This window comes from Polyodon spathula, chromosome 5 (genome assembly GCF_017654505.1).
Source record: "Polyodon spathula isolate WHYD16114869_AA chromosome 5, ASM1765450v1, whole genome shotgun sequence".
Taxonomy (NCBI): Eukaryota; Metazoa; Chordata; class Actinopteri; order Acipenseriformes; family Polyodontidae; genus Polyodon; species Polyodon spathula.
Genome location: NC_054538.1, coordinates 75226980 through 75250633, shown reverse-complemented (window position 1 = coordinate 75250633; position 23654 = coordinate 75226980).

Below are 23654 nucleotides of genomic sequence, written 5' to 3'. Positions count from 1 at the left end.
CAAACATTCTGGTACTCGGACAGTGCAGTTTTAGTTTAGCCCAGTGCTTGGACTAAAACTATACTCTTTGTTCTGCTTTATTACTCAGAAAACCACTTCAGAATAACTTAAAAAGGCACCAAGAAAAAAACATGCTACTTGTCACCCTAAACCCATTTTACTGTGATAAAATGGTAGATAATTTTAATGAAACACTCATGCTCTACATCTTGATAACAAGTTCATTATTTTTGTCAAATTCCTTGCAATGGTTACATAACACTGATGGGATAAACTAAACAAAGCTGATGCTGCCCTTTCATGTCATTCTATTACTGCTCAACTTGACATTAAACGCGGTGTAGAAGGATGCTACCTAATTTCTTCACTCAGTGATGATATGCCAATATTGAAGACAGAGGAATTAAAAAGGCACAAGAAACCGATCTATATCTATTACCCTTTATCAATTGTTTTCATGCTGGATGCTTGCCAAGCAAGGGAAAGAAAACACAACACCAAGCCAGTGAAAATTCAATTTTAGTCTATGCTATTCTGCTTGCTCATTAATAAAAAGCTGCTAGAGAAAGGTACATTTATTTTACTTAATTCATACACTATCGGCTACTATAGCCACTGCTGGATACACTAGAGAGAGGGTGTTGTAATTTGGTATTGGCTTTAGGCTGATATAGGGTCTAATGCAATTTACTAAGAGAAATGGCTTCTGGAAAATTCAAATTCATGGAATAAACTAGGGGTAGAACAACTACTTATTTATTCAAATAGTCAAGGTAAAAATAGTTGACTTGTTGCTACTTTAATATATATATATTCGTCTGGTGCTCTATTTGTGTACATACAGTTTGTAACATTATCCTGTTATATTTTAAAACTGCTTGGAACTTCTTTTAAACCATTTTATAAAGGTCTAAAGTGTCACTTGCATGTAATGGATTGAAACCACAGCTTCACAATGATTTTCCTTTTCAAAAAATAATGACGTTGCTAGTTCGCTACTAGTATGCAGTTTAAACACACACAAACAATACTGTGCTACTGCTGCTGCTGCTATTTTGAAACTGAAGGCTATGATTTGTTGACCACCAGCTTCTCAGGTCGACTAGATGACTATTCTGTGCTACCTCTAGAATAAACAGAGAGGATTTTTTAATTCCGACTATCAACCTCCAAAATTGGACTTGAAAAAAAGGATAATGGATAACGGGATAATCTGAATGATTTTACCAACTTTTACAGCTCAGTCATGCCTCAGACATTCAATATATAACTCTATACGTTCCCTCAGTTCAGGTACAGCTTGTCAGAAAAGGTTTATTACCCCATATAGTTACTTGTTTTAAGAAGAACAGCCCCCTTTTCAACAGCCTCAATTTGGATATATTGCAAGGCCATGGTTTAATGCTCTGGTTCCAGTAAATGAGAAGTCACAATGTTAATACCTCCACATAAATAGTTCTTGATTTAAAAATAAATAAATACAGCTGTATCATGTAAATTACTATGTTGCTTTTTTTTTCTTCATTTAAGTACATCTAAAAAATAAAAAAATAAATAAAGCATCATAGTCACCTCAGCACCGGTTTGTTTGTCATCCATCATTGACTAGGTCAAGTTGAATAAAGATTAATGGGAGTGGAGATGCAAACAGACCTGCTGAGTTAGAATATGTATTACTACCAAAAATATAGGAAATTGTGCATAACATGATGTTGCTGCATTGCACTGCTGCATTCCTCAGTGTGCTTCCTCTCATAATTAGGAGCCATTAGCTTTCCTTTGAAAGGAAGACTTCAAGTCAAACATATGTAAAAATCTACAATAAAGAATTTACCTTACCTTTGGAAAAGAGCACAAGTAAATTATAAAAGCTGTTACATTGTCAAGACAAATTCATTCATTTAAAAAAAAAAAAAAAAAAAAAAAAACAACAACTGCACACAAACATTAAACTGGTATGGGAAACCTTATTACTTATCAATCACTTAGTTAAGTTGTTATTTTTAAGGCAGATGTTAGAAAATCCTTTCCACATAAAGTGGTGTGGGAGTGGATTGGGTTACCCAGCCATATTAGTGATGCTGAATCATTGGGATAAACCAGCTAATCAGAACAGGACAAGCATACAACATGTATATTCTTTCCAACATTATTATGTTTTTGTGTAAGGAATAAAATGAACCTGTAATATTGTATTTTGGGTATAGGTATACATTTGGAAGGAGTCCAATGTTAGTCTTGAGAAAAATGTATATTTAAGTTTCCAGTTGTAGGGGGCCATGGTTCGAATGGTGAAGGGGTCTCCTATTGTATAGGTCAATGCTATATGAGAGTGCTGTGTCAGGTAATTTGAAATAGATGTAAACCAAAACCATATGTTTAGACTATGGAATCTGTAAGAATAGGAATGAGACTGCACATAAATAATTTCTGTGTTTAGGAACGTGTACTCAAGCCAATATCAATAATAAAATAAACATGTTATCTTTAATTATCCAATAATTTGGTCATTTAAGTATTTCGTTTTTTGTAATTGCATTGTTAACTCTAACAGGATAGGCCACTTACTGGTTGGAACTATTCAGGCTTGTAGCCTATTCATTGCTCTAAGTCAATGGTGCTCAAACTTTTTATATGACGCCTCTTAGCATACATTTTGTTGCCCCTCCACCAATGACATAGATCTTAAAACATTAGAAATTAACTTTACGTTTTAACAGGTGCTTTTTTTTCCAGATTTAATGTGCTGCTTTTTGTACAAACAATTAGACAAAGCAGGTTTTGTAGACAATTTATACTGCGGGTGGTGCGTGCGTGCATATATATATATATATATAGCCAGCTACTGGTGTATCTGAAGCTAGCATGCAAGCCCACGCCCATTGACATGTCTGATGTGATATTGCTGCAGAGCTGCTTACACTCCATCTTTTAAGTATGTGTTTGTTAACATTTATGCTCTTTTTAATGAAATCTAGGAATATAAATATGTGATTTACATTAAATACCTTTTAAAACATAAGTACTGTTTGTTTTACACTTGTGGCCCCAACACGGAAGCATAAAAATGTAGCAGATATTTGCTAACTGAGGGAATACTGTAACAAATTATATTTTATTATATATATTATATATATATATATATAGGTATATATCTATATATATATATATTTATTTTTTTTTCAAAAGTGTACAAACCGGGAAATTTAACAATTTTGACACGTAAACTTGCCCCGTAACTATGTGCTGCCGTCTTGCTGTGCAATTTGTCATTCAAACGGAGCTGACCCCCCAGTGCCTTCTCTACTTTCTTGTGCGCTTTACAGATTCTTTTTTCTCTCAACCAAAAGTAAAATATCACGAACTGTGACATAAATTACATTTCCTGTGGTTAAGATTATTTTTCAGGAAGATACTTTGGGCAACTTGCCTGTCTCCAGACATGTCCTGTAGTCATAACATGACAGTGTAAACAGGCAGTGTTCTTAAATATGGGACACAGCTCATTTGCATACTTCTGACAATTGGTTAGATAAAATCTCTCAGTAACAATCCGTAACGGCAAATCACATTTAAACCCATTACTGGCCAGTAAAATATGGGCCACTGTGTTTTCTTGAGTGTATGTCTAAAGCAGCTGACCAGGGCAACATTAATTAAAACATTAAACATAAAACAGATTGTCAAATTGTTATACTTCTTATCAGTTTGCATTGCCAGCGCAGATGGGGTGAGGTGCAATTAGCTATCTTTATGCTTCAAAAGATAACTGTGAGAGCAAAGATAATTTGTACTTGCAGCTTTGTAAAGAAAATACAGTTTTTGCTGAAAATGTAGAAGCATAGCATACAATATTATAACAAATCCATTTATATACTGTAGCATTCTTCATTAAGAAAGCTCTAGGCTAATAGCTAAGTAAAGTTTAAATATTGGCTGTTTGTTCCAGATTAAACATAGAAATGAGTAAATGGGTACAGCAGCTAAACACCTGGATTAATAGCTTTGTAATTAGGTTAATAAGGTTACCAGGATACTATTGGCAATTTTCAAAGTAAGCTGCAACATAAGAGTTAAACAGCTCACTAAAATTAGGCAGGAATAAAACCAATGTTGGTATTTAACCCATCAATTCAATGACAAACTCCTTATTTATATAAGCTGGCACTTACTGCTAAGTGTTACCTTGCATTTGACCTTCAAGATTTGTGAAATCTATCATTTTATTTGGTACAACTATCATTATATGTAAGGCTGAGGAGCGATACAAAAGAAAAAAAGAACAGCTTAACAGACAACTCTTTGGAGGCCTTCAAAGAGCCTCATTATCATGCCTGATGCTTGTGTTTGCAATGTGAAATTCCCAACATACTTCTGGAAGCATGTGCACAAAGCAGAGCATATTCTTTCTTATCGTGTAATAATGGCATTTACGTTTTCCTCAGATACCGACAGCTTTTGTGATATTTCGCTGTTTTGTTGTCACAGAAACTAGGTGTTTTGTTATTTGTCAAGTTCATCATTGGCTCCTGACTATAAGCAGCAGGACTGCAGCTTTGGGCATTGTTTTAGCTGCTCACAGTGACAAATCTTAGCTGAACCAGACCTGGGTTGCTATGGCAACTGCTTCATAATTTGCCCAATAACATTTGTGTGATACACAGGCTTAGGAATCGTTTTCGACTCGCAATGGAGAAATTCTATCCATTTGTTTTTCCAGATATGTCTCATAAACTGAAGCTATATTGTGGGGTTTTACATTACCAGGTACTCAGTCTTCCACTAGAAGCAAAGAGATTAACCAATTTCCCCAAGCAGCTTAAAATATTATTTTTACACTTATAAAGTTTTACACTTATAAACTGTCTGTTTCAAAGCTATTTTCATAAAGGTCACTCTATGTGCACTGATAGTATAAGGACTATTGCCCACAAACAGGTAACACAGCAATAATGATCCATGAGGTGATACTTAACAAAAAAGCTAGAGGACAGATATCAAACCCCAGTGTGCTAGAGACACCATTTTTAAATGAGCTTTGAAACAAACTAAATAGGGCTTGGGTTTTATTTTTGATCACGTGATGTCCCTTTAAACATATTTTGAGCCAATTTGCTTTTTAATCAAACAATAATTACCAAAGGAAGTTGTTTCTTTTTACCCTCATATTTTGACTGAGTTCACAAGCGACGTGCATTAATCTCAGCTGATTCTATTTGAACCTGCATTTCGTTCTGGCTCTAACCACCGAATTCAGCTTATTAATTTCCACTGTGTTAGTTTCTAGTAGTGCATCGTTAATTTAAACAATCTGGTATTCAATTAAGGCTTAACAACTATTAATTAAGGTTTAAAGGGAGGGGGAGAGATGGAAAATAAAACCCAAAAACTAGAAGCCCTAGTAATAAGTTCTAAGTGTAAAATGTTGGCACTATGTTAACAATGAAAAGAGAAATTACAGGTATATTATTTAAACAGTTGTAGCAACACCTGGGGACATATAATGTTATATTTTTCGGAACCCCACTACTTACTCTTTAATAGCCCAGAGCTTTATTGAAAAGATGCAAAATGTATAAATGCATATAGCTTCCATAAGGGCATGTTCAGGCCACATGATAGAACTCTAAATTGTTAAACTTTAACTGGCTGCACTGGCAAAAAGTACCATATAGTATCTAGCAATTTTAGCACAATATGTTAAGTACAACAAAGCACTGTCTGAAACCGTACTGAATGTAAAGAATAAGCACCAGAAGAATATAAAAGGCATTTCTCTGACAGAAATATTATCTTGTTTCTCCTGGGTTGGAATGTAGGATGACAACTGGAGCTTGATTAGCAGATGCATTAACAGCATTCTGCAAAAACCTAGATATACAACTATGTGATTTGGCGTTAATATTTCTTGAGTAAAAGAAAATACAAAGAAAGGCCACCTCTTACTAGAAGTCAAATGGTCCCAATAACTACCAGTAAGTGACATGAGAGAAGAAATGCTTTTTAATGCCGGAGAGCCTACTGAGGACTGTAGACCAGCATTCATGTGTCTTTTGTGGTCCAGCAAGCACCCAGTATGGAATGTGAGGGACAGGAAACAGGTGATGTGGTTGTATTCACCCTGATCTACCATGATACATGTGTCCTTTAATGGAGGTGACTGCATAAACAATCTGTTCTTCAGTGGATTGACTGATCTTCTCTATTGCAAATCAAAAGAAACTTATCAGTATTATAAAACACTTTTTTTCGAAAAAAATAAGCTATATAAATGATGGACACACTCTTTGTCAATGACAGGCCATGAACTGGGAGACCAAGAGTCACAACACCTGCCCAAGATCGACAAATCATTTTGCAGCATCTTCGTGATGTCAATTGTTAATCAGCACCTATTCTAAAACAGTTTGTCATTTTTTGATCACATCTAGTGAATTTTATAATATAAAAGTTATGTTTATTTTGATGCTTAAATATAAGTGATAAGTTTCTTTTGATGTTCAGTATACATGTGACAGAGAGCGAATGGATCCAAGTCAACTATCTCCCTCCTGACGTGTGAGGGCACGGTATAACAGGAACAGTGTGCCCCGGACTGGATGGTTTGACAGTTCATTCCAGGGTCATTCAGAAGTTGCTATCCAAAAAGGGGGCAAAGCCACAATACTAGATGTCAGTGCCTTACTGTCGTAGGCAATGTGTCAGTGTCTGGAGACAGGCAAGATGTGGCAAGATGGTTATGGACTGATCAAGAGGAGAAAAAGAAACCGTGAGTGTTTAGGGTTGTATTGTCTGTCTCACTAACTGTTGTTATTTGTCATTGTAGACGGCTAAATAACTGGAAGCTGTTGCTGTTAAGCCAGAGTTAAACCCGGACTGCACTTTACCGCTGTTATCACTAGTAACATGTATTCACAACACCACCTGCACCTAAGGCACTCACTATTGGACTGGTGACCGGGTAGGTGTTTTAAAGTGTGTGTTTATTCGTATATTTTGGGTCTGAAACCCGTGGTTTTGACTGGCTGTACACATCATTGTGTATAGTCAGTCTTATTAGTAAAAGCAATTAATAAAGCTTTGTTTTCACCATTGGAACTGTTGATGGACTGTTGTTATTAAGCACTGCATCACCTCTACACCTGTGCACTACAAACCATTTATAGCCACAACATAACACGTAAAAAAAAGTTCAATGGCAAAAGTGTACTGTAATGATATGTTTTAAGATGGGACATCCATGAGTTCCTTGTTTTTACATCCCAAACACCGAAATGGCATAAAAACAGTGCTTCCCCCTCCTGCTCATCAGAACAGTAGGCCTGCCACTAGTATTGTCCAAATCTGAAGATTGTTAAAACATGGCTATGTAAAAGTTACCAACACCAACAATAATTCAAGAAACCAACAAGCACATAAGAAGCTGAAGCATATATGGAAGCTACTGGAAATCAAGGTCAATACATTACAAGGTCAAGTACCTTGTTGCTTACAAAGTAACCCCCTGTGACAGGGTGCCCTCCCCTTGTGCCTATTTAGTTGCGGGCAGTCCTAGCACTTAAAACACAGTTGGGTCCTGAAAGTCGGGTTGTAAGTTGAAGCACATTTTCCCATAGGAACAATGTTATAAACTGGGCTTACATTCCTGACTATTCAGCCAGATAATACAGTTTTTTTCAAAAATGACCCGTTATATTGTACTCATGCAAATATTCATTTAACTCTTTACATTCAGCCCGGTGTGGCTTGTTTACCTGGCTTGTTTAAAAGTACAGACTAGGGGCTTTCCAATGACGTATTCAGTGTGTGTATTTGGTAAACTAGCAGGAAATGCGATCGCCTGAAGTGCTCATCATCGTGTGACAGAGTTCACAGCTAAGGTTTCCTTTTGCGTTATTTGCTTTTATCAGACATTGTTAATGGCAAATAAATAAATAAACAGTTACATACATAAAAAAAATAAAAAATACAAAATGCTAGATTTAGTCGCACATGACGCATGGCTCAGGTCTCGCCGTGTCGTAAATGCCGTAACAATGTCGTAAAGTCGAAGCAGTCGCAAGTGCGGTGCGACTCTTGTCAAAGCGTCTCAAATCGAGGATCGCCTGTATTTACATGTTTAGTAAACGATTGAGTGCGAACAGCCACTCAGCTTCCAGATCGGGCGGGCTTCTATTAAAAAAATTAATTAAATAATTCCGCCCATGAATACCGGGTTTTTCCCTTAACAATCTAATCTGATAACATAAAAAGCTACTTAAACTTACTTTCTGATGCTGGTCTAGAAGCAACGAAATCATGTCTGTAACAGGACACCGTAAGGAAGGCTCAATTAGGTACTGGACAGCAAATCAACAGAAAAGACATGATTGGTCCACAGTTAAGTCATCAGCTGGATCTAAACAACACCCCCCCTAAAAATCAGTCAAACTGCCAACACAGTTAAGTCCTCAGCTGGATAAAACAGTTACAACTTTCCAGACATGTTATGAAGTCACATCGACTGGCTTGTAACATGCTACTAAGTATTTCATTTGTGTTTGTGTTGTTGTCGTTATGGGTCATTTAAAATACATTCCAGGGCATATCTGTGTGCGGGTTGGAAAGGGCATTACCATCAAACGGGCGTACCAATATACTATTTACCATAATACTATAACTAGACACACGCATACTGTACTGATAAATAATAAGACTCTGCCAGGAACAATGCATCTTACCCCTTGTGGTGGGCTATGGAACACCCTTTGTGGCTGGAGCCTTAATCCCTGTCTGCTTGAATGCTTATAAAAGCCACAGATATAGATCCACTCCAAGGTCATTATTTGGAGAGAGCTTAGAGGGTGTAGGAGAAAAGCAATAGTGTGCCCTTTTCATTTGTGTTTTCTTTAAACCGTTAATGTATTATTTATTAAATACGAGCAGCAGCGCCATTTTGACCCGTACCAACTGCGTTTGATTTTTCATTTCCAGGTCTGACGGCACCACCTACACGTACCACTCAATCTGTCTGTGACACCTTTGCATCAGGGTAACCATCCACGATTTTACACTAACAATTTAATAACGATCTCTTTGTTAACTGTTGTTAGCTGTATTTACTACAGTATATCTAGGCCAGTCTGTGACGCTTGGCATTGGAACACAAAAATCTACAGTCAATATAAGACAAAAAAAAAAAAAGAATAAATAAACAAATAAACTTCCTTACTCTAATATTTGAAGTCTAAGTGCGAGTTATCGTCTGCCTGTGAAAATGTAACAATCACGTTTACAGGAGAATCAGATTAAATTAGTGCCATATGAGACAGTTTTGAGAGAATTACTAGTTCTCTACCTGCCAAGATGTTTCTATCACAGCTAATGGCAGGAGCACTTTTTCCAGTAACACCTGGTCAGAGTACAGTACAACAGTGGATTTGTAACCCTGATGTTTGCAGAACAAACAATCCCTCAGGCCCCTGACTTTGGAAAATACAAATGGTTCTCAGTCCAGTTGCTCTTGCAACATGCTTCCCATCATGCAAGCTTGCGTTGTTAAAATACAAGCTCTGTTCAAACATACAGCCTTTGCTTGCTTTTTAAGAAATGCTGCAATCAACTATGAAAAGTGGCAGGCCCTGTGACAGAGAGAACAGGCAGCATTATGTGTTGTCGGTAGAACAGTACACGACCTGTGAAAACAAAAATATATGTATTCTTACATGACAGACATTCTGGTTTTATTTGTAGAATGCCATGAGTTGTGCTATTTGCATTTGTATTATTATTATTAACAAAATAAAAACCTGTAGGTGGTATCTACATTTTACAGGCTTTTGTTTTCTCATGAATAACTATGAAACACCATTTATGATCAAATCTACAATGAGATCTCTAGCATGCGTTGAGTGAAGACAGATGGACAAACCTGTGTCACCAGTGACAGTTTGGAATATGCCTCTTCCAGTGAAAGCCAGTGTTTATTTAACACATTGTGGAGGTTTTATTTCAGTCTGAATCACCCAGTAACAATTTCAGTTGCCACTTTGCAATCTCTGTATTTGAGATATTTCAGCCTAAAAAATAACTGAACCAAGCAGATCATTTGTGGTGAGGAGACAAGAGTGTTATATTTGCTCTGCATTTGAGGCTGTTAAAAGGACCTCTTATGCTGCATGGACAAAGATCTCTTGTCCAAGTTACAGCAACCATGCCAAATAGTAACCCCCCCCCAACTTGTTGATGCAACTGTTTAAATAACGTACCTGTAATTTTTCATAACATCCTGACAACTTTTTACACTGATAACTTTAAAGTGTTTCAAAGTTCTTTTCAAAATGACCACTCTAGTCCACTATAGTGTAAGGATTATTGCCAACATTATCAAACAGGTAACACAGCAATAACGATCTATAATGTGGTGCAGAATAGAAAAGCCAGAGCCCTCGTTGGTATTTTTTTAGTTGTATTGTTTTTTTAAGTGCAAGTAGAATGAAGAGAAGCTCGTTCATGTGTCAAAGTTAACTTAACTAGGCATTTGTTAAGAGTTTAAACAGCAGTATGTTCTCCAAACCACATCATGTTAGAATATTTAAAAGCTAGTGTATAAGGGCATAAGCGAGTATAATGAATGAACAAGATAATACCTTGGAGAGATGCCTGTGGAAGTTCACTAAGTTATTTGAAAGCCTTTGATTGGACAGCATGTGGGCTATTGGAATAACATTATTAATAATAGACATAAAATGTATTTTGTATGCACCTTTAATCAGTGTTGTTCAGTTACTAAATCCACAATATATGCCAGTACTGGAAACAAATGCTCTAGCAAAGGATTTAAACCCTATTTGAAATGTTCTTGTATGTTTTAATGACAGTCCTGTCAGCAGTTCATTTAGTTTTAGAAGCAATCCTTTTGTGGTAATCTCACTACTATAGACAGTCCTTTATCTCTGAACTTGAAGACTGGGGTTCATTCCTCAGTCACTACCTCTATTATGTGAGGCACACTAACATCACGTTGGTAGATAACATCTTATTTTTACCAAGCTTTAGTGCATAAGTTATACCAATTGACTGATGAGCAGCACAAATGATTGATCCTAGATTAGGAATTGCCTTTCAATGACCCTATTAGACCAATTTTTTTCTTAATTAATGGATGTCTGAGGTCATAGCATGTGTCATTTTCTAACAGTAAAAGTTGTTTGTTGCAGAAACAGATCCACTTTAGGGCTGGAAGGTTCACTGAGGCAGGTTCAATGGAAACTTCAGAACATAAGCACAATGATAGTGGACTTATGATACATTTAGTGGTTTTGATTATGGCGAAGAAAATATAAAACAAATATCTAAGCAACAGCCCTTTCTCATCACAAATGTTTTGTTTTTATTATTATTATTTTTAATGAATCAGATCATTTGATTGAGAATCAGATCTCAGTAAGATATACAGTACAATATTTCTTAAAACACACCCCATGTAGGTTTGACATGATGATGTCAGAGTGAGCAGACTAGAGTTGGGAAATCTGTAACCTACAAGCAATTCAATATAATCCGGTGTTTGAAACATAAAACTTTCAAACCCAACATAAAGTTAAGTCTTTTAGCAAATGCAGAAAACTCCAATCAGCATGTTGAGTTAAAAAAAGATTAAATATTCTGCTCCTTCTCCAGCTACAACAGAGGAGGAAAGGGAAAATATGGCCAACGTCTTCACAGAAAGCAGAGCAGAGACAGGCTTGGTTTATAGTAAAAGAATTGAAGGTGGCACAGGCTTTGTTGCAAGCTAAAATACAAGTGGTGGCTGGAGACGACACTGCCATAAAAACTAGTGCAGAAACTGTACAAAATAACATTTCTGACCTGTTTCAAGAATGGGAATGGCAGAAGACGGTATATCAAGTATTGAAGATAAAATGCAGGTCATAGAAAATAAGGTGGCAATGTAAGGCTTGTAAGTACACCCGGCTTTTAGGGAAAAATAGGTATTTGGCTGTCCACCTGAAAAATGCTTTGAACACAACTGGTAAAGCACAACAAAAGGCAGATTGGGAAATGCTAGTGTAACCCTTATTAAAACAAACAATTGCTACTGTTTAAAACATGGTTTCAAAAGTTCTTAAAAGAGTGATGCAATTGTAAGTGTGTGCAGCTTTTGTACATCTCATTATAATATTTGAGAACCCTGATTTGCCTCGTACTTGCAAATCTCTGCCTCTTGCAAATTTATGCAGGAACGCCCATAATTACATATTTATCTACACTAAACAGAAACTGTACCATAAACAGAAACTGCAGCCGCAAAGCATTCCCTAAAAAGTCACAAATAGCATTGCACCTGTCTAGTACGTTTCACCCAAGACTTCCAATTAGTTTGCAACTGGTTTGCAACTATTGCTACAGGTGGAACACTTTAAAAAACCTACACTTTAATGTAAATTTTTACCACATTCTAAATATTTCCCCTTATTTAATAGCTAAAAATCCCAGAAGCTTTACAGATTGGCTAACATTTGAGTACCAGTCACTGACGTGTTTTCAATGTCAATTTTCATGTCACCTAATTAAGTTGACTTTAAGTGCATTGTAGTTAATTTTCTTCAGTAATAGTTTCAAAGAAATTACCATTAAAAAAATCATGTGTGCATTATTTATATATGCAATGTATATTAGGTAAGAACTACTGGAATTATTTAGGCATGAAACACTACAACCATGAGGCCCAAATCCTGGACATTCCTGCATGGCACAGTCCAGTCAACACACACAATATCTCTCATTATCTCTAGAGTTTATTCTATTGAATATACTGTATCTATATAGCCTGCTCAATCAATCTCTCTCTCTCTCTCTCTCTCTCTCTCTCTCTCTCTCTCTCTCTCTCTCTCTCTCTCTCTCTCTCTCTCTCTCTCTCTCTCTCTCTCATTGTGCTCTGTTCTAGAATTTATCCACAAATCCTACAACCCTTCACATCTAATCCTAAGCCTAGAAAGCATGGTGTATGAATGAATTAAGCAATTAAACAGGGGCCCAAACAGACAGCACCTTCCAGCTCAAATGTGTTTTCACAGCTTAGCCCCCACTGAGTGTCCCTTTGGCATTCTTCAGTAAGATAGAGTCGGTGTTCATAGTTTATCCATACCTTTCTGTTCAATAGTCAGTGTTCATAGTTTATCCATGCCTTTCTGTTAAATTTAAGAGTTAATAAACTAGCAAGTTACAGCATTTGATTTTTTTTCTTTGTTTTTTAAACTAGGTAGGATGATGGACTAACACAAGGGCACACAGTATGGTAGCACCTTAATTGTTTTTCATAATTATAATCTACTGTCTCACAGCCCTGAACACCAGCCTACACTGACTCATTCCCACAATCCTGGCAGCTGCAGACTAAAATAATTCCACATCCAGTTGGGTTGGCAGCAATTTCCAATGATTAAATAAATAAATAATCTACTGTATATGCCCGAGTCATGAACATATCACACCAGCTGTCTGACAGTTAAGCCATGTATACGTTTCACCAATTTCTACATGTCAGAAACATTCCTACAAACTGCATCATCGCCAGCTTCATTACATGCTTGATGATATTTGTATTGTTAAGAGCTGAGCTGAATTTATAGAAAGGGATTATTCTACCCTAGCAAGCCACAGCTAACAAAAACAGATCATTCCTTAACATCCACAAGGAAGTTCTGCAGGTCATTTTCTTATCACAATTTTTATATTATTTGCCATTATTTACTAAGCAAAAGTTAAATAATATCAATGAATAAAAACATTTATACCGATGAAGAATATTAGAGTAGCAGTATCAGCTCTCATTTTTGGTTTTCAAAGATGTACCTATGTCTTCCTCAAGATAATTCTGTTTTCACTTCCAGTCTAGGTCGTTGTTCAAACCCTCTGCTTAATTATTAACTTAAATTAATGTAATTATTAAATTAAACACATAATTACTTACTGATGATACAGCACTCACTGCATGACCAGAATTACATACTCCTGCTGTAATCCTAGTTTATATCCTATCCTTAACTACAGCCCACCTTCCTTTCATTATTTCACAGATCGTATTGTGAGTAGGTTTCCCCATATTGTATATGTCGTGCAAAAAAAAAAGTCCCCCTATGTTGTGCTTAGAATCTTTTCATTTTTTTTTTTTTAATGTTTCAAATACAACACTACTGATAAACCTGTACTTTAGGTCATATGGTCTGATTGCTTTTTGGCTGCTTGTGTGAGTTTGAGTGAGAGATTAGGTATCAGGAAACATCATCACTTTTCTATCTATATTGCTGTATTTGAGATATCTGACTATTCCAAATCAAAGTATGAAGTATACTAAATAAGGCTGTACTCTATGAAGACTCTTTGATTTATTACTTAAAAAAAAAAATAGATTTAATTCAATTGCATTCAATTCAATTTCATGGAATTAGACACCTTCCATAAAAAGCCTTGTGCTTGTATTTTCAAAATCATAAAAAAAGTGAGTAAGAAATCAAATCTAGAATACAAGAGGTGCCGTGCTTGAAAGGGTTAAAGGAATTTGAAGAAATAAACACTGCAGTCAAGTTTTGCACACATGAGTCACAGCAACAGGTGCTGTAGCCCACAGATAGATGTTCTAAGAAATTGTTCTCTGATGAATTAATACGTCTAATGGCTGTTTTGATAAGCGAAAGTACTGACTTGGGAATTAAGTTTTACATTATAAAGCAAAACATTTAAAAAAAACATGACATGTCTTTTAAACTATTTACTAATGCAAACATTTTGGAATTTGATAAGTTTCTTAAATCTCTGTTTATCTCTGAACCTCCAAACAATAAATGTTCTTTGAGTCTAAGCGTCAGCAACAGAACTAACTTTTTTTTTAAGACTACAAACCAGAGACTAATAGCAAAATAACTCTGATGTGAGCTGAAACAAGGGACCTATTAAAATAATATAATATTTGGAAATCCAAGACAAGTGAAGACAGAGAAGATAAACCTGAAGACCAAAAGAGTTGTTCTTGGTATGGAAGCAAAGCAAAACGCAAAGAAAATAAAAAAAAATACTAAAAGACAGCAAGGAACTTATGCATTAGACAACAGTGTTCTTTATAAAACAATAGATTTCCAGATGTTTAATCCTTGTTTGTATCCCCCCCCCCTTCCATCAGACAGAGACAGTCTTCAGAGTAGGCACTGTAAGGAAGAAGCGGACAGTTTTAAGATGATGTGCAGTAGCGAGAAAATATAGTACATAAAGGCTGGTGTGTAGGAAAGTGCTTAAAGAAGTAGTTATCAAAGACCTCCATTGAGAAGCCGCTGATGTGAACTGTTGCAGTGCAGTCCCACTGATTTTAGGGTGGCTGGCACACTGCTGATCCCCTGTTCAACAAACACAAAATAAATCAGAGTGACTGGGTGACTATGACATTACTGCTTTGTTTTATTTAATATGTCAATGCCTGCAGTCATACACGCATGCTGTTCTTCACTGTGAATAAGAAAAGGATTACAAAGCAGTTGTTGTTAAATCAGTTGTTATGTAGCATTTCAGGAATATATTTGGGAACATCTACTGATATACAGTTGCCTAATTTAAGATGTCTAACATTTTCACACTAGCACCATTTGTTTCTATATCACTGATTACTGACCAAAACATTCTCACACACTGAGGTTTTCATGCATGTAGCCATATAAAGGATATACAGTAAATGATACAAATATACAAATCTTGAGGTGTTCTAATACATTTGCACACCACTATAAACTTTTTTATTGTACAACCTAATCATGCACCACTTCAAATCTGGTTGAGACATACTGGAAAAAGTATCAGTTGAGTAAGAAAATACATATCTAAATATTGATCAATTCTGACATGAACTACCCCCATGCTTTAACTAGCTGTTTACAGTTCAAATTCTATAACATTCTTAATGCCTAAATAATAAACAGTCAATGCATGTCATTGCATTAAATTCCAGAATACCTGATATTAATGCTGGAGTAATTTAAATTTTAATAAACAAAGATATTTAAGCATAATCTTTAATTAAAGACACATTAGATGGTTAGAATATATTGATTTTTGATCTGAAAAAGATCTCAGGGTGTTTGCAGGCCAGGTTTGAATCGTGCTTATTCCTTGGTTCAAAAGTTCTGAATTTCTGCCTAAGGAAATCCATAAAGCCTTACAGTGGCAATAGAGTGTCCAGAAAAGTGTCAGGAAAATTGAATAAACAGGCGCTGCTGGCATCCTTAGAAGCATGCTCTGAACATCTGTACCACCAATGTGAGGCATATTGCAATTAAGTATTTTTTAAAGTGCTTTAATCACTTTGGGGGATAGAGTTTTATTATTTGTGGATGTCAGTAGCTATACAATGTGCCCAAAAAGAAAAAAAATCAACAGGATGGTTTCTAACAGAGTCAGTTATGTTATCTAGAGCTACCTCCCACATTCCTGCTGTTTCTTTGACAGGAGTGTGAGACATTGGAACATACATGTTTGACATATGCAGTGCAGGTAATGCCATTTTACATCTTTTGCAATAGGATTCTCAACCGCAAATCAAGTCTGCCCCTTGCTGGCATGTAGGTCCATGCTTTGCAATGTAAGATTCAGACACATTGCCTGTGCATCTGATCATATTACACCCCTCCTTAAACGCAAGGTCCTGAATTTGAGCTGTCAAACATTCTCCTCAAGCCACCAAGCCTGTGCTGTAAAGTAGCCTACATTGTTTTGTTTTTTTCCCCCCGATTTTATTTCAGCTTTGTTTGGAGTTCTCACAAGTTCCAATGTCATATTGCAGGATATTTATATTGGTACATACATTATTGGTTATCTCACTTTGACTCTAATGAAGGGTGTTTATTTGATTTGCATGTCTACTGTTGCAAAGACACCTACTGTAGATATGAATGCTATACATGACAGAAAATGTATCCTCAGACTATAATAATGGGACAGTAAAAACGTACAGTTGTAAAGCCATGACCCTCTGTGGTATTGTTCCATGTTGTTTCTGCACTGAAGCGGGCAGACAGGCAGATGAGAGCTGGAATGGAGGCACGGAGACACAGAGGTGCAGTGAAACACACCAGCACAGCGCTCAGTATTTATTAATGCATAAACAAAATAACAAACAGTAATGTCATGTGATGCTACCAGCAATGGTAGTGCACAGAGGATGGTACATGACTGTACAAACACTAAAAATTAAACACAATGACAAACTATAAATCAAAAGGTGCCGTGAAAACGGCAGGCCTTGCAGCAGCCCCGACCACAGTGATCGCTATACTATACTGACGCTCCACTGAGACATGCCCACCTGCCAGCTAAACAATTAATCTATTAACAACAATTAACCCAAAAAATATACAATGAACTATATATTTCCCATGTGCAGGGCGTCCGTGCTGTCACACCCTCCCAACGATCCATAAGCATACTATACAATAAAGACAGTTACAGTTTCACAATATTATCAGGAATTCATATTGGAATTCAAAAGTGAATACCCATTGGGATATCCATAATTTGTATACTGTGCAAGTTAGACTGAACAAATAACTAAGAAATTATTGATTTGACAACAACCATCACACTATCAGGTTGCTATGTGAATTGAATGCAAATCCAAAAGCACCTGTTAAAATTCATTAATGAAGCATGCATTTAATTTCTTCACCAAAAAGTCTGTGTAGCTGTGTACAGTCTGTATGTGGGAGTTATTGAGTATACAAGGAGAAAGCATGAGAATACCTGGTTTCAGATAGGCAGCGGTTATCACTGGTTTAAAAATAAGGAAGATTATATCTAAATGTAATACGAATGGTTTAGGCTAGGATTCTTTGGTAAAAGTTTAGAGCAGATGTCTGAATTTCAGGCAGTAAGACAGATAAAGACATACAGTTTATAGCATTTTAAATGAGCACTCAGTTAAAAAAGTGATGATAACATTAAGAACTAAATATTTTTAGATAGCATTCCTTAAAATATAAATATTACAGTGTGGCAGGTTGGTGAGTGGATAGAGGCCCAGAGACAGTCTGAAGTTCAAAAAAATGTCTATTTTATTATAAACACAAAAATGAAAGGGCACAAGGGCCAAAACAAATAGATTAAAACACAAAAAGAAAGACAAAAAGCAAAAACTTACAAAATAAAGGTTTCCAGGCTGGGCAATGCCACCACCAAACCACCAAACCACCAAACCACCAAACCACCAAACCACCAAACCACCAAACCACCAAACCACCAAACCACCAAACCACCAAACCACCAAACCACCAAACTGCTTCCTCAGCTCCCTCCTCTCAAATGAGAAGCAGAGGCCTCCTTTTATGTCAGGTGGCTAAATGATAATTGAATAATTACATTAGTTGATTGCTCCCACCTGGGGCAATCAACCTGGGTAGGGAGGAGAATTTAACTCCATCCCTGCCAGTATTTCCAAGGGCAGAGCCCTGCTCTGCCATATACAGCTATAATCTATTTTATTTTTGGTAATATGGGACTAATGTTATTAATTAAGGCAAAGTTGGTGCACATCTGTGCAGAGTATGGGTTAATTTCACCAAGTGTTCTGTTTACTCTGGCGTGTGTGTGTGTGTGTGTGTGTGTGTGTGTGTGTGTGTGCGCGTGTGTGTGTGTGCACGTGTGTGTGTGCGCGCGTGCGTGTGTGTGCGCGTGCGTGTGTGTGTGTATGTGTGGATGTATTATACTGATTGAGTTAATTTTTTAGAATAGTCTGTGAAGATAAAAAAATGTAAAATATATTCTATTATCTCATATATAATACAGCCAATGAAGACCGTTTATAGAAAGATGTAGCTGAATACTTAACATATTTTTATTAAATGCCACTGTCTGTCTGCTTCAATTTTTGTGTTAATGTCAATGACAACATGCAATTGTGAAACCAATTTAATCACTGATAGATGTCTGTATTGATTAAGTATTACCTGTACCTGAAATATGCATAATGGCTAAAATTATCACTTCAGCACATAAAACAGACTACCGCATAAAGAAGTCATTTAATGTAGGTGCACCATTATTGTATGCTTACTGAAAGATGGTATTCTGAAGGGTGGAATCAAATGATTCAACTTGATTGCAATAATCCATTAATAGAATCCTTATTCTGCCTCTCTCAAACTGTGATATAGTGTATGTTTTCAACAGCATTTTTAAACCTGGTCCGACCTGTATGCTTAGTTTCACTGGGCTTCATTTCATGTTTTAGTTATGTGCTTTCCATTGTATGTATTGATCCTGCTCTCTGGGCTTGTTTTTGCAATATATATGCAATCGATTTGCTCACAGAGCATACAGTTGTTGGCTGCTTACCTGATATAGCTTTGTTTGAAAATATGTTTTTGAAAAAATAACAAAAAAATTGCTTTTTTATGTTTAATAGACATGCCCCAGTGTTACAGAAATTACCACAAAGCTTGATAGCTAACTCAAGTCCAAGCATGTTGAGTAATAAACAAATATAAACATGTATCTCTAACAAGTATGATAAGTGTCATACAATTGTATAACATGCAGTTTTTAGGGCAGCTCTGGTTTGTAACACCTCTTAGTAGAAAGCCTGGATCTTTTGTACAGCAGCACAAGACACCAGGTTTGATGTTTGATATGCAGGGTATTTACATTGCTTTCATTGTGCTGCATGACGGGTCACTGTCAACAAAATTAGATGTACTGTGATGATGTCATTCATTTAAATTGGTCTTGACATAACATCTACTTACCTCAGAAAACAAAACAGCTAAACCACAGCTCTTCCATATTCATCCAGCTGGACTAATAACGGACTACAACGTATTGCCTTTATTAGATACAATATGGTGAAGTGAGTAAACGCAATAATATACATAATACCCCTGAGACACACAGACACATTAAAAGTGCATCACCCTATAGAATTAATTTATTTTGCTACATAAAGGGGTAGATGGAAGGATACACACAAAGTGATTTGCGGGTGCAAACCCCCCATATTGCTGCCGTAAATCGTGTTTAGCAGCTGTAAAGTCTGATTTTATCGGCTGCTAAAAATATGTAATATGTATAGTATGTAAAGAATGGTTCTGCACCTGCTATCAAATTTACACTTTGTCATCATTAATCCATTATAATTATATTGAAATGCATTCAAAGAAATAAAGGATCATGGAATTGGATGGGATCTGGCTACTAAGCAAACTCAAACATTATAATGTGATGTAAGGATTTTGCCTTGCACTTCAAAAATTTTACACCTCTTCTTACAAGGTGAAAACCATTGTAGAAACAAGTAATTAAGGGCTGTATAAAAGCACACATCTGCATAGACCTGTCACTGGCTTCAGGATGGCTGCTGTGGTACACTTCCTGAAGTGGCGACACTTAGCTCTTGTTGTGGAGAGACAGTAGCACATACGGAGAAGAAGGGCAGGACTAAGAAGACCCTGCATACTCAATCCCAGGGTCCCTTTGTTTGGAATGCCGGAGGATTTGGTGCTAGAGCTTTATTGTCTCACTCCGCAGGTCATCCTTGACCTCATAGCTGAATTGAGGGATAAGCTAAACCCCAGTATCAATCTAGGGACTGCTATCCCTGCACATGTCAAAGTGCTGTGTTCTCTGCACTACTAGCCTCTGGTTCCTTTCAGACCACAGTTGGAATGTCTGGAGGGATAGCCTAATCCACCTTTTCCAGAGTGCCAGGCAAATTTTTGGATGTCATGCTGAAAAGGGCAAGCCAATACATATAATTTCCTAAGGATACTAGCATAACTGATTTTGGTTGAGGCTTTTCCAAACAACTCTGTTTCATACTGAGTGATACCAGCCATAAAGAGACTCAGCTCCTTCTCAGAAAACTATTCTTTTTCATGCACTAAGCTCCTTCTCAGAAAACTATTCTTTTTCATGCACTAAGAGGACTTTGTTGCCCTTCATTTGACATTTTTTTTTTTTTTTTGGTTTGTATTTTCATGCTCCACAAACAGCGCCTACTGCTCTCTGCACTCCCAACTCCATCACCTCTAGGCTGCAAGTACAGTCGCTAAATAGAATGAGACTCTCATTATCATAATTGTGGATCATTATTTGTGTAGGTAGAGAAATTTGCGTTGTTCTTAAGCTTACATAAGGCACAGCACAAAATAACTGCCTGGGCACAATGAAATTTGAATTTTGCAACTGCAATTATTTGCAGTGCGCCTATACTTATATCTACCCCAAAGTCCAATGAAACCTGCTGAATTACATTATGTTAGCATATTGAATTACATACATCTTAATAGTTTTCCATATACTTAACAAAACACTGACAACAAATTTAAATCTAACATGAAATACTGTAGTACTATTATGGCTTCTAGTAGACCTTTGTGATATAATTGTGTAGTTTCTTTGATTACATTGTGTTAAAAGATCTAATTTATGTCTCTATCCTAAAATTTTAGGTGATGCAAAACTTTTGGCCATAGCTGTAGTTCTGGTCCCATGAAACCAGAGTACTGAGTCTCCAACTAAAGTTCTATTTTTAGTCTGAAACATTAACCCTAATCTTGAGTCTCAAACATTAACCATAATCTTGAGTTTTGAACCATCAGCAATGAAGGGAAAGCCTAACTTTTTATTATTTAAAAAAAAAAAAAGACAGAACAGATATCCCCACCTGTTGGGCAAACATTGTAATAGTTCCTCTGGCAATGTCATTGCTAATGACATGGAAAGCATCTCTATGTGAAAATATTCAGTCAGTCGCCTCCCTAAAGGTCAAGTCACTGTATATAAATGCAACTGGAGTGGTAAGAAATAAATGTAGGGAGGAAAATACAAAGGGCGGAGATGCTGTTTTTTTTTTTTATGTATTTAATAATGTCAATGATGATTCAGCCAGTTTAACAAAATTTGCAGACAGCAGGATGGTGAGTGAACGATGAAGGATGGGTACAACAGATAATCGACAGCATGGCTTCGGTTTTGGGTTGTGGGTAATGTTTAGTATGCCCTTCTTGTACAAATATATATATATATATATATATATATATATATATATTATATAATATATATATATTCATATATATATACACACACACACTTTTAAACTGTACCAGTACTATTCTTACCCAGGCATATCTTAATTCCTAATGGCAAAGTGATAACTGAAATTGAGTTACAGTTGCCTTTAACACATTCACTGACACATTTTTTCAGAAGTTTTTTTTTTTTTTTTCTGCGCTTTTCAAAGAGAACATGTTGAGAGGATTCCCACAGGTAACCCCAAACAGATAAGCCTCTAACTCTATCTCCCACAGAAACCTAAAATTGTCAGTTACTGAATACAGACTGAAAATAAAAAAACTGAGACTTGGAAGCAGCAAATTGTGTGGATTCATCCAGCCCCAGGATACAGTATACAAATGGGGCTGGTTTTCTGTGACTACAGGGACACAAGACCATAAAAAAACATATGAACAAGGGGAAGCCATTCTGCCCTTGGACGCTCATCCAAGTCATAGGAGCATGAATAGCTAACTCACTCCATACCCCCACCACTCTCTGTGTAAAGTATTGGTATCTCCTACTCTCTGTTTCCCTTAATTTACAGCTGTGTCCTCTAATGATGAGACGTGAGTCCTTGGACCAAGGTTCCTAATATGGGTCTTCCTGGGATATTTTGCTCACCGGCTGCACATTGCAAGCTACAGTTTGGTGGATTGGTGACAATGACTGGGTCTAGTTACTAATATTATTGTATACAGCCCATTTACACACTTGAGACAGGAAGGATCAAGTTCAACTAACAATGTAGCATGTGTACCTTGCTAGTTACTTTCAAGATAATCCACCCATCCATCTTGCCATAAATGGTTTGAGGAGCATAGCTGAGACTTTAGGCTTTGTCCAGCCACTACAATTCTTGGACCTCAATCCAACTGAACCTGTTTGGGATGAACTTGATTAACGTGAATGTTATCACAATCCTCAGTCTACCACTCTGCTCTGCATGCAAAATATAAATAACTGAATGTATTAACATCCCTAGAGACACCTTTCTGCACCTTGTGGAGGTATACCATGTTGTGTCAAGGCTCTGATCAGGCCCCAAGCTCGGAGTCACATCAGTCATTGTAGTATGTAGAAACCAGGCATGCTTTAAATGCAGATTGTTTCTGTCAATACGTTGCTCCATTTAGGAGTTGTTTTGAAAAGCATAAAAACACCACCCAGAAATTTTCTGAAATGATGCATTATATAAATTCACCCGAAATAACAAATATTGTACATTAAAGTGTGATCTGGATTAGTGTAATCCTGACAGTGATTAAAGCTCAATGAGGATTAATAGAAATGTCTGCAATATCAAAGAATTTTAAAACAGCAAACCCATATTCTAAAGATAAATATAAAAAAGAAAATAAATGATAATATGTTGAGGCAGGGTAGCAGCACTGTCAAGGCTCGTTCTCGCCAGGAAGAGAGACTCAAACACAAGAAGCTGCAGTTTAATGTTGCTATTGTGCACTTCTCTTCTTTAAAAATAACCAAAGAAAAAGGCAAAAGGGCCAAAACAAAAGGTTCACACAAAATAAGTATATAAGAACATAAAGTTTACAAACAAGAGGAGGCCATTCAGCCAATCTTGC